The sequence below is a fragment of the Brachycentrus maculatus genome, unplaced genomic scaffold (genome assembly GCF_059751285.1).
Source record: "Brachycentrus maculatus isolate JH-2025_06_01 unplaced genomic scaffold, ASM5975128v1 h1tg000247l, whole genome shotgun sequence".
In the NCBI taxonomy this organism is placed as follows: Eukaryota; Metazoa; Arthropoda; class Insecta; order Trichoptera; family Brachycentridae; genus Brachycentrus; species Brachycentrus maculatus.
In genome coordinates this window covers 283,919-298,972 of record NW_028280998.1, presented here as the reverse complement: position 1 = coordinate 298,972, position 15,054 = coordinate 283,919, and the positions used below count along the sequence as shown (strand labels likewise).

At 30.9% G+C, this 15,054-nt stretch overlaps 1 protein-coding gene across 1 annotated transcript in view; it reads left to right on the top strand.

Annotated features, from left to right (window-relative positions):
* The window catches only part of kek3 (leucine-rich repeat, immunoglobulin-like domain-containing kekkon 3 protein), a 290,573-nt gene that overhangs the window by 92,147 nt on the left and 183,372 nt on the right, over nucleotides 1-15,054 (top strand). The window lies entirely within an intron of this gene.

The following is a 15,054-nucleotide window of genomic DNA, read 5'->3' as shown; positions in this document are numbered from 1 at the left end:
ATATTTTTTTCTGTTTCTTTTAATTTAAATTAATTAAATTTAAGAAGTGTAATATTAAAATAATTACAGATAAGTTATGGTATGGATTAAATGAATGATTTTCAATATATTTATTACAGAAATAGATTAAATTTATATACAAAAATGCAATGAATTCAAAAATAAGTTTGTTAAATACATGAAATTGGTCGGGAGTCGGAATGATCGGCGGGTATATATGAGAATATGGAGGGTGAAGATTGTTTGCAAAGATAGAGTTGTGTGGTGTTCCATTTTCTCTGCCTACCCCTATGGTAAAGAGGCGTGATAGTTGGTTGGTTAGTAAACGAGTCAAAAATATTTTCATTAATTGATTCTTTGTGGTACTATCTATCCACTTCAAATTTAAATTCCACAAAGTAAAAACCACTTTTTTTCTTCAAATTTATTGTGACACGTGTTTCAATGCATTCTTCATCATTCATCATTCAAACACCTTACGGTGTTGTTGATATCCTAATATGTTCTCAAACATTTTTATCTGCGGGTGTTTCAAATTAATTAAACGTTGAATATTTTAGGAATTTCAGTGGGAAGCAATTTTGTAAGGAAATGAAAAATCATTAGGAAAGTCTAGCGATTTATTACATTGCCGAGGATTTAATAATAAAAATATTGAAACCGATGTATCTTGCTCGTATAGCTCGAGGCGGCTGGAAGAGGGATTTCGACATTAATCCTAGCCGAAGGACATCATTTTCCCTGCAGAACGAAATAAAAATAATAATTCCTAATAAAAATAAGGCGCAGAAAGGACGATAAATAATGTAAATGAGATTTTATTACAGTTAGAGCATAATTAAAAATGTGGATTATTATTATTCAATGTATTCTAACATTTGTCCGCCTCCGTAGTGTAATTGCCAGCACGCTTGGCCACCGTACTGGAGGTCCGGGGTTCGATTCCCAGAGAGGGTCTAATAAATATAAGTGATTTTTTCACTCTAATATTTATTCAATATTACCCTGGACTGGTATCTGAAGCGCACGGCTGATCACCTTTCCCTCATGTTAATGATCAAGATTATACTGCGTTTACATGATGCAGTGCCCTATGCACCATCGGGGTGCGGATAAGGGTTTGAATGAATGAATGTATTCTAACATACGTATTTAAGAATTACTCTTACATAACACAAAAAAGCACTTTTTAGAAAAGCCACGCTTTATGGAAACATACATAGAACTACAAGATCTGAAAAATAGAAACACATATAATAAAATCCTTTTCTTTTCATTTAATGTTCAATTTGTGTAATATCACTTTGATTAACACTTATTCGTGACTACCGGTTTCGGAAAATCAGTACATCATCAGGTTATTAAAATTAAATCATTACGATTTGACATTTGTATAAAAATTAAATTTTGAAATAGTATTACACAAAGTGAACAATGGATGATAAAGAGAGTATTTTATTACCATACCACAATGTTTTCAATGCTTCTAATATTTAAAATAAAATAAAACCTTACACATACCGCATTGGATAAAAATACTTAGATTATAAGAAGGAAAAATGCCCATACAATATAATTGAACTACATAGATACAGAGTTAATTTTATGAAATTTGTAAAATGTTTATATTCTTAAATATTCTTTTTTGTTTGTATATTAGGTTAAAATGGTTAAAAATAGTAAAAAATATATTCGAAAAGAACTCCGTCGACAAATTTTATTTTATTTTATTGTTTAAAAACATGTTAAAAATTGTGATTTAAATAAATGTATACAATTTATGTAAATTAAAAAAAAATATATAATAAAGTTGTACAACCTTGCTTCCATTATCCATTAAATCATGAAATAATGAAACTTAGTATAAAAGAGCTATTCATAAATAATCAATTTTAAAGAGATGTATAAATAATACAGGATTTTTAATGGGAGATTTGGACCACACAAAATATTGGGTGGTTGCATTTTCATAAGACTAAATTTCACTCTTTCGCAACACAAATTTAATAAATAAATTTATGACAAAGTAGGTTTTACGAGTGGCACTGAAAGTGGTGTGAGCATCTCCTGAAATGGAAATTAAATATTCAGTTCCCAGTTATCTTTGAAAACACTTTTCAGATTTTCAGATCTTTTCAGTTTCTTTAATAAAGGAAAAATAGCTTGCAGCCATCGCCTTCAGAGGTTATATTATTCAGGAAAATTTTATTTCCCGGGATTATCGCTGAAATTCCCTATTTCAGTTTTGAAAATTGAAATCTTTATCTGTCAGAATGATGCTCCATTACTTTGACTATCACAAGTAAAGACATGTGAACCATTATTTTTAGAATTTATTCACTTTTGTGACAACTGTTTCGTCTTGAGAGAGTTTTGCTAAAAAAGGATTTTGTACAAAATTTATTGAGAAGACAATAAAACTACATTCTTGTGCAGGGTGGCACAAAATTATGAAAGATGTTATAATTTTTGCTAATGGCGTCGTACGTCAATCATATTTGACATTTGTGAATTGAACTGCTGGATTATTAAAAAAAAATCAGGGTGGCGAAAAATTAAATATCAGACAGAAATCTTTATGTGGACCTTTACATTTTTTCTGTTAAGTGAATGTTTCCAGCGTTAACACACAATTGTGCCTGTTTTATCGATGTTTCTATACTGCAACTGTTTAATTTACAAATATCAAACATGATTGACGTACGACATCATTTGCAAAGATACCAGCATCTTTTTTTAGGGTGAATTTTTATAGGATAGCGCATTCAAAACATATGTACACTATCCCCGGTTTATAGGCTTTGAACCAATTTATTATTAAAATTTTGGCAACATAGACTAAGAAGAATATGAATGTTTCAATCACTTTTTCACTCCTGTTGAGATATCAATAAACATTTAAGAAAAATAAATAAATAAAAAAATTCGTTCAAAAAAGAATAAAGATTAAGAAAGTTTCCCAGTTAAAGAGCATTTCGATGTTTTAGTAGGGTTCTTGGGACGTTACGGAAATAAGTAAAAGCGACACAAAACTGTTCTTTACGATGTCAAAAAGGTTAATTTGTTTTTTTATGGTCCACGTTTTATGTTTAGGGAGATTTTCTATCTTTATTTCTAACGAACTCTAATGTTTTGTAAGCGAATGTTTAGAGGATTTCTTTAGCCCCAAAACATTTATACAGCCCTGTTACTTTGTTTTTATTTTTAACTAAACTTTAAGGCTAATTTCATGTTTACGTCTTTCATTAAGAAAGAAAGCTTTTATAAATTAATCATGAATGATGAGAAATAGGGGAAAAAACTCTTCACGTTTGTTTTTCTCGATTATCGCTAACGATAATTTCATAAATCGTGCATTTAAGTATTTGAAGTATATAAAACGATATTTTCTATAACCGCCGAACTTTGTATGACCTTATTATGTCTTCCCATGTTATATTCCCATTTTTCTTGAATGATCTCGCATTGGAAAACTACCATAAATTTATTGATACACACAGAAGCTGGCGAAATAAAGCATATGGTGTTCACATTAGCATAAAAATAATTCTTCATATTAACCATATTTTAAAATGCATCAATTTCCAAAATTTTAACTACATTCAAAACATTTATTAAATTGAAATTTTTTGTATTATTTAGGGGGATTAAAAAAATTAATTGAATTTTTTGTTGTTAATTATTTATTAAATATCATCCTACATTAATAAAAGAATGGCAAGACCTATCACTTTACTTTTATGCAATTACAGACCAAAGTAACACTACGTCGATAATATGCTGTGCCCTATGCACCATTGGGTACGAATAAGGGTAAGAGGATTTATTTTAAAAATAAAAAGCTTTTAGTAGAGATGTCCTTGACTAATGTCATTTTAAAAAAAGTCTTAATAAGTGGAATAAATTTCTTGTCAGCAAATATCCCCTTAAAATATATTTTGATGTATTTCGCATCATTTTTAAATACCTTCGCACACGTGCCACAGTAGGTATTAAGGAATAGTGGTATTTGCCAAGCAAATTTTTATTGAAAAAAAAAGTAAAATTAAAAAAAAAGTTATGAAGACATTAATATTTATTTTAATATCTTGTATGTACGATAAAACACGTATGCTCACGTGGAACTGTAAAACCGAACGCGACACACGACACACGTCTCGCGCAACTAGCCCCGTTTTATGATATATCTAGGGACAGCGGGATAATTCGCTCAGACATGTGGTTTTAATGCGTCGTTAAACTAAAATAAATCCATCTCCCCACTCCGGGACGATGTACCGAGCCGGCGACAAAAACTTTACGATTATTTCCCGGAATACACGAAACGTTTCTACGACTCCCGAGTCAAGCCCAATTTAGGACAAGCGACCAGTCTGACCTCTGGCGCAAACAAATTTATCGCTCCGTTAAAATGTCCGACGTATGCATGAATAAAAGTTCAATTTTTCTCTCACAGAAAGTCAAATTACCATCAAGTGTTTTCTTATATGTATAAGGGGCGGTAGCGTAGATGGGTAGACGCTCGACAGCGAAATTGGCGTCGCGGGTTCGATAACCGCCAATCACAAAACGAATTCATTAAATATTTATTTTCAATTGGTCTGGGTATTTGTCATGTATTTTTCACATTTACCTTCCCTATCCTTACTATCCTACCTGCAGATAAGCTACTTTGAGTAGGAGCTTAGCGGGCTATTATTTTTTAAAAAAGTATTCAAATGTAATTAATAATTTGATAATTTGATATTAACTTTGCGGACCCACATGATAATTTAAATGTTTAAATTGAACACTTGTTTATTATCTTTTTTTAGTTTGTTTTTAAATTTTAAAATTAAAACTTAAAAAAATAAACTTTACAAAATATAACTAAAACTTTGTTTTTAACACTATTATTTTTGCCATTTTTCTCCAACCGGTGTTGATAAGCACTCAGTCGTCTTCAGAGCTGGATATGTACATATTTCTAAAGACAAGGTGCTTGTTGAAACCGGTTGGAAATACTGAAAAGATCCTGAATGGTCCACACTAGATTATCCCTCCCGTTCCCAAGACAAATTAAATATATTATTTTTTTTCTTAGCTACAAGAAACAAAAATCTACTAAATGATCTATAAACCGTATATGTAATAAGCTAGGTAAATGATAAATGTAACTCCCATAGAAAAAAAATGTTTAGAGAAAAGCATTCAAAATAAATGTGGTTAAAAATATAGTTAAAGTTACATTTTAAAAAGTTTTATTTTACTGAGTAGTGTATTTGATGATGTAAGTGCAGGAACGTGTCATGATAGAAACATTAGGAAAGGAAATTAAGGAGGAAAATTAAAACGTACTGGTGGAAAAACGGGGAAATCACCAAAAGCTAAGGCACTCTGAGATGTATACTTGTACTCATACAACATTATTTGTGTTGGTTTAAACTACATACATACTTATATGTAATATAAACAGAATAAAAATTGTATTGTAACGATGAAAGTATTATTCGAAATTTTCTGGATACATTACTGATTTTTAAAAACTTTTTTTCAGGTAAGCTGTCATGTAATCCACATAAGGAACAGTAATAGCTCAATGCAACGCATGTAAGTTTTTATTTAATTTATTGCTTTATTTATTAAAAAAAATAAAAAATTTATTGATTACTTAAAGCATGTTTCGGTTATTCAATACACTTGGGCCTCGTATCACACGGTTTTATAAAACACTACTTTACGTGTATATAACACGGATGTATAAATTGTGGCACATTTTTCGAAAAATAAATAATTTTTTTAAAAAATGTTCGTAATTTTGCGATATTGTTTTTGCATCCACTAAAGAAATAAACCAATCAACTTTAAATTCTTGTTGAAAAAAGCTGTGGCCAGAAGAAAATGTTATACCACCTATAAAGATGAATACAAGGGACAATAAATATTTATCGTGGTATTAAAGAAGGTTTTAATGACATGGATATCCTTGATATTCAAGAAATATTAGAGGATCGTTCGTTGAACGAAGAAGAATCGATCGGAATTTTTTACAATTTTTAATTTTTCAGTGAGGTAGCTACACGTTTCTTTAAAAACTATAAATGAAGGTTTAGAATTGGCTATTACATTAGATTTTATTAGTTATTGAACAGGATCCTACATTGGAAAGGAATTCGAAATTTAAGAGGGAATTACAACAGATTATGGAACCTTATAACGAAATACGCAAAGATTTATTCGCTAAAAGCAGACAATCGCTTATTACCAAATTTTTGAAGGCCAATTGTACACTAATTGTATGAAATAATATAAAAAAACATATGGAATTGTAGAATGAGAAACGTATTTTTTTTATAATTCCCTCTCAAAAATTCAACACGTTTAGTTGCAGGTAGATTAATATTCTTCGCCCTTTGAATTACAGATGAGGACAGGAAATTTGAGGCTAGCCATTATGCTAATGACTCAACTGTTTAGTTCCACCAGCGGGAGGATGTGGAAGGCATTAGGGTTACTTGCTGCCAGGAGCTCAGTTAGGGCGGGGAGGGTTTACACGACGGATCTTTGCAAATGGGTCGGGGCAGGAGCCCAGTTGGCGAGACTATCCACTGCTATCGAAGGTCACACTTTTAATTAATATTTCGATTCTCATCAAAATAGATTTCATGAATAATATTTAAAAATCAATAAATAGGTTTTTGAGAAATATTAATTAAAAATAGAAGTATCACTTTATGGTTCAAATCAAATGAATTTTACCTTTTTGTATTGATATCTCAACACTGATTCGACAAAATCGAATTCCCATTCCTTCCACAAGGGTCAAAACCCTCAGTTGTAAGATATAAGATGGAGAAGAATCTCAACAGAGATGTAGGGCTAACGACTAGTCGTAGGTTGGTTTAAATGATCAATGTTACACGTGTATAAAACACGTGAAACATTCTTTATCCTACCCGCGGTTGAAAACTATGCTACTTAAATTACGGAAGTTGCACATACGAGTATATCCTTCAATTCACACCTTCTTTCACTTGCGAGTTTTCATCACCGTCTATGGTTGAGTTGAGCATATATTTTTATTTGGCAGACTCATTCTACCACAATTATTTAACAAACAAGGAGATACTTAGTTAAGACACTAGTAAATACAACGAATTTTTATTGTCATTGTGACACCTGTTTTAATGCACTCAACGTCACTATGAATATCAAAGAGTTCATCGAAAAACGGGTCACAAAACTTTAGATTTAAATAATAAGTGGTATTTACCAAGTAAATATTTAGTTTTTACGCTGTAATTAAAGTTAATTAAATTTTACAATTACTTCCATTAAAAACAACACTATTGCGTATAGGTAAACGTAGGTAGAAAACTTCTGGAAATGTTACGTTAAATATTGAAATTTAAAATTCATTCTTTATAAAATATAATGGAAGATATTTCTTTATTAAAAATGCTGTTTGCAGCAAACACTTTAAAGGGAGGATAAAATCCCTTTATATAAAAAACAATATAATCGTTTTTTACGGTAAATTTTCAGAGCTAACGGTTTTAATCCGGCAGAAGAAAGTACTCGTAGGTATTTAATTTCTTCCAAATACTCGGCCATTTTGCCCGTATAATAAATACATTAACCTGGATAATACCCGGTAAGCCTCCCAGTCTGACTTCACCCCTAATGATCTCTCTCACCCCCCTATCAGGCACCTCAGAATGAATTTGATCCCAAAACTTCAGTCTGGAAAGATCTCCCAAGATGCGGACGGTGTATGATGTCGTGCTCGTCCGCAAAGGGCAGATCGGGTGGAATTGTTTGGCCAAGCACAGCTGGGACATTCTGAATGGGACTATTAGTCCGTCAACATTGTTAGACCGAGGGGTGGTTTGAAGAAGGGTTGAACAAACAATGCTGAACTTTAGTGGCCCTCTTCTCGTGCTTATTTCGAATCGACGGGACCTTACAAAAACCTTATTAGGATAAACCTGGATGTAAACAGAGCACTTGAGTTACAAGCTCGAGGTAGATAATTAGTTATGATACGAACGTGTAATACTTTACTTATTACTAACATAAAACTTCTTATTTCAAGGAATTTAATATGAGTGGTAATTATTGATTTCTTTTATCCTTATTCCAAACGTTGAGATGAAGTGAAAAGTTTTGAAACTTCATATGATAAATAGATTTTATAAAATACAATTTAAAAATAAAAGTAAGAACATGGCATGAAAAATTCTTAAAGAAATAATGGTGTGATAAAAATTAATACAAGTAAAATCAAGATATATCTATAAACACAAACATACATACGTTTACAGATACACAACTACATACATACAAAATATTTAAGTACATACACATGTTTATTCATCTATATTCTTAATTTTACTTAAAATCAATTGATTGATATTCTCATTAATTATGTATTTTTAAACAAATTCGAAGGAAGGAAGAAAAACACCTCTTTTCAAGTAAAGTAAATAAGAAAAATTTATTCGTAAATTGAAATTTACTTCTAAAATAGTACTATTTTTTAAGATCTGTTGTTACACGTGTTTCGATGTATTCAACATTATTACACAAAATCCTGGGCCAAAAAATATAAATGAAATACTCTTGACTGGTATCTGAAATACCAGTTAAGGGTATTTTATTATTTTTTAACTGAAATATTTTCATATTTAATTTTAACCTCTCATACTCTTTAGTTTCCGCCATAATATTACCATAAAAACATATAAACTTGACCTCCTATCTAGACACGTTTATATAATAGATTGGTTCTTTTTCCATACGTTTTTTTACCAATTATATTGTAAAATTTTATAATATTTATTTATCTAGAGCTTTTCTGTTTAACTTATATTTCACGACTTACAATAGTATTTTAGAAACAACACAATACAAGTATTATGTAAATTGTTAACAGTCAAAAGGTGTTCGAGCTTTAACGTTTGATAGCGTTTTATGTCCATCGAGCGAACATAACACGGATATTCAGGATTATAAGAAATGAATATTTCTTTTGTCCCGTATTCTTATCCCATTCCAGGCGTTTTATCCAAACAGAAATTTTTCTCCTGGCACAAAAGCCTCCTTGGATATAATTATTTCTTTATGTCTGAAACTTTTATTGGCGAGAAGGAAGAAACTGAACACCGAGTGATTTTTTCCCCTGTTAACCGGCTTTTGAATTTTTTAGGACAATTATAAGTTTCAGCTGAGGAGAAAGTTTCGCTTTTAAAAGTTGAAATTGTTAAAAAAAGATTTGAATATCTGGAAATTTGTCCTCTTCCTATTGGAAAGCAATGTTCCTAATCATGTATAGGAAGTAGTCGAAAGTTTCAAAGAAATTTTTAATTGTCCCTAAAACTTTATCAAGCTCCTTTATAACACTCTTTTAATGACTGGATTACGGAGGAGGAATAAAGAAAATTCTTTTATCCTCTGAGATAAAAATTTGGAAATATGTTTAGGAAAAGAAATGAATCAAGTTTCTTGTAAAGTAGGAGGAATTGTCATTTATTGTAGCAAGAAAATAATCTGTTTTAAAAATCGTTTGAAAAAAGCCTTTTTAATGCTGTTTTGAAAATAATAACTTGTTCAAATATATACTGTTTATTTCATTACGATATTTTTTATAAATATAAAAATGAAATAAGTTTCCTCATACTTTTTAAAAGTAAAATATAACTTTACAGCATTTTGAGTGTGTCCAAATACTTGTTCACAAAATCTGGATGATCTCCAATTACAGGAGTTATTTTCATATTATTTTTTGACATCTCATCAAAGATGAAGAATATGTGGAAGTCTGAGCATTTACGGGGCTTAAGCATTTAAGCTTCTTTTCATCTCACCAAAAGATGTCTGTAGTGATGTTCTACTGATACAAGAACAATGTTTCAAAATTGATTCATATATGTATATATATAAAACTTCCAAGAATTTGAGTAGTGTGGTTGTCAATAATGGGTAGAATTGGTGAATGCTACACGTTTGTAAAGTGATCACTTAAACCAGCCTATTACTGTCATTAGCCCCGTAAATGCCCAGACTTCTATATTTTGATGAGATGTCAAAAAAATAGTATTAAGTAAAATTGTTCAAGAAAGTCCATTTTGCATTTTAGATATTTGTAAAATTCAAAAATCATTTAACTTTTCTAATGGTTTATTTCGTGGTTTTTCTTAATGGAGCCAATATCAAAAAGTGATTGAAAAATGTTTAAAAAAACTAGGCAGGGTGGAACAAAGAGAAATTATGATCACGGCTCTTAATTTTTTTACATACTGAAAATTATTCGTTGCTGTATTTATTTATATAAACCTGAAAAATATTTTTGATTTTTGATTATGAGATGGTGAACTGGTGTGATGATTGCTTTATAAATAAATAATCTAACTGTTTTATATTTCACATTTACAAAAAAACTTATTTCATTATTTTCTTATTTTTCTGCATTTAACCTATAACATAATATATATACATAATATATTATTTTATATTGTAAACCTAAACACAGATACCGTATATGTGGGATTTTTATAAAGTGGTTTTTGAACCATCAAGGTCAAAACATGTATTTTGATTTTGAAAAATCTTTTAAAGGGATATTTTCAGTAAACTTCACTTTAAAAAATCTCGTTTATTTATTGAACAAATTCGATATTTTTAACGCAGTAAGTCAGTACAGCTTTCGTTTATTTTATTATAATATACGTATAAATGTGTTGATTTTATAAAACATTAATGATGTTATATTATCATTTGTCTTTGACATTCATTCATTCAAACCTTTATCCGTACCCCAATGGTGCATAGGGCACTGCATCATGTAAACGTAGTGTTATCTTGATCGTTAACACATGAAGGAAACGTGATCAGCCTTCTGCTTCCGGTACCAGTCAAAAGTAATATTGAATAAATATAAGAGGGAAAAATCACTTACATTTATTTGACCCCCCCTGGGAATCGAACCTGGGACCTCCAGTACGATAGCCGAGCGTGCTGACCATTACACTACGGAGGTGGACAGATACTTATTCACAAATGTGGGTTTTTTTCACAAAAGATATATTTTTTTTTTTAATTTTTAAGGCAGACATAAAGAGTAAATCTAGATAATAACAAAACATATGAAAAAAAATTAATTTATGAAAAACGAAAAAAAAATTGAAACTAAATCGATGAGTCAATGCAAGATGACGAGCTCAGAAATTGTTTGTTGATAATTCAAAGATGTGAACATACCATTTTACGTTTTCTACATTAGAATTATTATATTCCTACCCCCGACACGTCTCTGTTCGATTTAAAAGACTGTTGTGCCTGTTCTGAATTGGAAACAGCCGTGGGACTCCTTTATAAAAGAATCGGGTTTATAAAATCAATAAGACTTAAGAAAATGTATCCAGTATTGTGTAACAAGGCCTAAATAAGAGACGTTTTTAACTTAATAAGACGTCAGTTTATGTATCTAAGGATTTAAAAAAAACAAATAAAAGGAAAATTTGCATATAAAATAAAAGCAACTAAGTTTAAAGGAGATGAATTAATTAAAATATTCGTTTCGAGTATTTCAATCGTTTAACAAAATCGTTTTAAATCACAAAACATAAAACGAAATAATGAATTCAACATAAATTTACCTTTTTTCTTCCAAATTTCTCTCAAATGTGCATAGGGCACTACAATATAAAGATACAGTTATATTCTAAACGCTGAATAGACCTGCTTATGACTGGGACACATACTCTCCAGTAATAGAAATATTGTTTATTTATATAATATATAATCAATACAATAACTTCATTTATACACCTACTCATGACTCTATGACAGTATTAATCACATGCCGTATTAGTCTTTCTAAATAAAGAAAAGTGTGTTGATCATCCAAAACCAAGAGCCTATAGTATGATAGACAAATGCCCTTACCGCTACGAGTATAACATTTTAATTTTCTAATATTATTAATATTTAAAGCATCTGCTTTGTGGTTAGTAATTTTTTTGTCTATTTTTTTTATACAAAAATGTCAGCTATATATAACCACTCACCGAGATTTTTATCTACTGGTTTCGAAACGTAGACTTAAGACTTAAAACTTAAGTCTTCGTTTCGACTCTCAAAACCAGTAGGCAAAAATCTCGATGAGTGGTTATATGCTTATTACTAACATTTTAGTAAAAAAATAGTATTTAATTTATTTTTTGTAAATAAAGTGAGTACCTTTCCTTCGTGTGTTAACGATCAATATAACACTGCGTTTATATGATGCAGTGCTCTATGCACCATTGGGGTGCGGATAAGGGTTCGAATGAACGAATGAAATGAAGTCAGATAGTAAAATTAAAAAAATTAAATTTTTGGGTAATGTATCCAAAATAAAACAAAATAACTGGATCGAATCCCTCTTTTATTTAAATATATACAATGATATTTAATGTGACATTTATAGTATATTAAAAGGACGTTTTACAATCATTTAAGTCAGTGTGATAATGTATTAATAAGACGAAACGCGTCACATTATATATCATTGAATATATTAAAAATTATATTTAAAAAATTTCCGCCTCTGTAGTGTAATGGTCAGCATGCTCAGCTACCGATCTGGAGGTCACGGGTTCGATTCCCAGGGGGTTCAAATAAATAAAAGTGATTTTTTCACTCTAATATTTATTTAATATTACCCAGGACTGGTACCTGAAGCGGAGGGCTGATCACCTTTCCTTCATGTGTAAACGATCAAGATAACACTTTGTTTTTATAACGCAGTGCCCTATGCTCCATTGGGTGTGGATAAGGGTTTTATCACTTTTATTTATTTTGTTTTAATTTCTTAACATTACCCAATTTTGTATTATTTGTTTTTATACTGTATATAACTTTCTCAAGAAAACGTCGTCATATTCATACACTCGCCAATACAAAGTCCTGAAAGCCCTTTCATTAAGTGTCCGCTAATCATTCTGGCTCCTGAATGATTTCCTGAAAGCCGCGTGTATGTAATTATCCCGAAGGCTGAATGGCTGCCACGGACGCATCGAGGGTTGTCAGTGATGGAGGTGGGCGCGAAAGGAAGATGGATTGGTCCAGATCGTTTTTTCCGCAGAGTAATCCCAGCGTGCTTCCAACTGACACTGTGGCGCGTGGCGCTACGGGTATGTTATGATTCTAAGGGTGTCTTCAATGGGCGGTATTTGGAAAGAAACTCATTTTGTGACTAGGGTATTTTTTGCCATTCAAATATTAGAAAATGGGGTTTAAAATCTTTAAAAGTAAATATTTTTAAAAACTACTAGTGACTTTGGCTCTAACAAACAAAATACAGTAAAATAACAATAAATAAAGGCATGAGAAGAGGTAGAGATAGGATAAAAAACAATAGGAATAATTAATCAGGTATTACAGAATATTATTTTTTCACATCTCAACATGGAATGAAGAAGAACATGAAAATCTGGGCATTTACGGGGCTTACAACCATCATAGGCTGGTTTGTGATCACTTTACACACGTGTAACATTCACTAATTCTATCCATGATTGACAACCACACTACTCAAATACTTGGAATTTCTATATATATGATCCAATTTCGAAATATTGTGCTTGAATCACTAGAATTTCACTCGAGATATTGGCGAGATAAAATAAGTTTTCTAATGAGCAGAAACTCTTTCATTTGTATGTGAGGTTCTAATCCTGGATTTTAATCACATATGTGAGAAACTCCAGGAAATATCATTTTCAATTTAATATTTTAGCTTATAATTTGACCAGATAATTTATTTACAACATTTTCTGTGTGTCATTATCGGTTGTAAGCCCCGTATATGCCTAGACTTCCATATTATTCTTCATCTATGTTGAGATGCCAAAATAATAATATAATATTATAAATACCTCCTGTAATTGGAGATAATCCAGATTTGCGAACAAGTATTAGGACACACTCAAATGTTGTAAATATATATTTTTCGTCACCGTATTACGATTATTTTATTTTCAAACGTAGCAAAGATGAAGCTCGCGGTTCAAAGGTAACTCCTTTTTCCCAGCGGTACTGAGAGGCAACGAATTTTTTTTCCCGAACAGTATTTAAATCTTGAAATTTTCACCGGCATATTAAAAGAGATTTTCGCAATTTGGGTCGTGAGTAAAAGGCCCGAAGGATGCTTATACTTTGACAAACATTCCACGGGGAAATTATTGCTGTATCTTTTTGGACATATTTTATTCGGTTTTAAGCGCGATGTTGCCATATTTAATACTCGTTACTGCTACATCCGGAAATAGGGCTGTGTTTTAATCTGAGATTTTTTGTCGATCGATTTAATTTAAAAAAAAATTATCAGATATTTCAGAGCACCAAAGATATGGATTGACAGCTGGTTGTTGACATCACGGGGGCTTATCACTCTTAAAAATAAGCCATAAGGCCTACATCAAGTAGAAGAAGAAGAAGAAGAAAATCTTCTTGTGTTCTTTTGTTTTAAATAAACAAATAGTCAGGAGTCGTAATAATCGTCGGGTATGTATAAGGAGATGTATAAATGTAGAAGAGGCGAACAATGTTTGCGAAGACAGAGTAGTGTGGCGTTCGATTCTCTCTGTCTACCCCTACGAGGAAGCGCCGTGATGGTTAGTTAGTTAGTTAATATCTTTCTTTTTAAGCGAAAGTTTTTTCATAATATTTTGAGTGTGTCTTAATTTGATCATGTCAAAGTTTCCTCGGTCTTTCTTTGCTCCCATTTTCAACTACATTTGCCTCATAAATTTGTCTCACTATTCTTTCTTCACTCATTTGATTGACATGCCCAAACCATCTCAATAATTTTTCTTAATTTTATCGATAATGCTTAGTCAAAATCTCGTTAAGTAGTTATAAAAAAAACATTACTTCTTCTTTTTTTTCTTTTTATAGGCTTTTTTTGGTATAGGGCTGTTTTTTAGAGAATTGGTGAATTGGTAAGATTGGTGAATTGTCACACTTGTGTAAATAAATAACTTAAACAATCCTATGACGGTTGTAAGCCATGTAAATTCCCAGAATTCCATA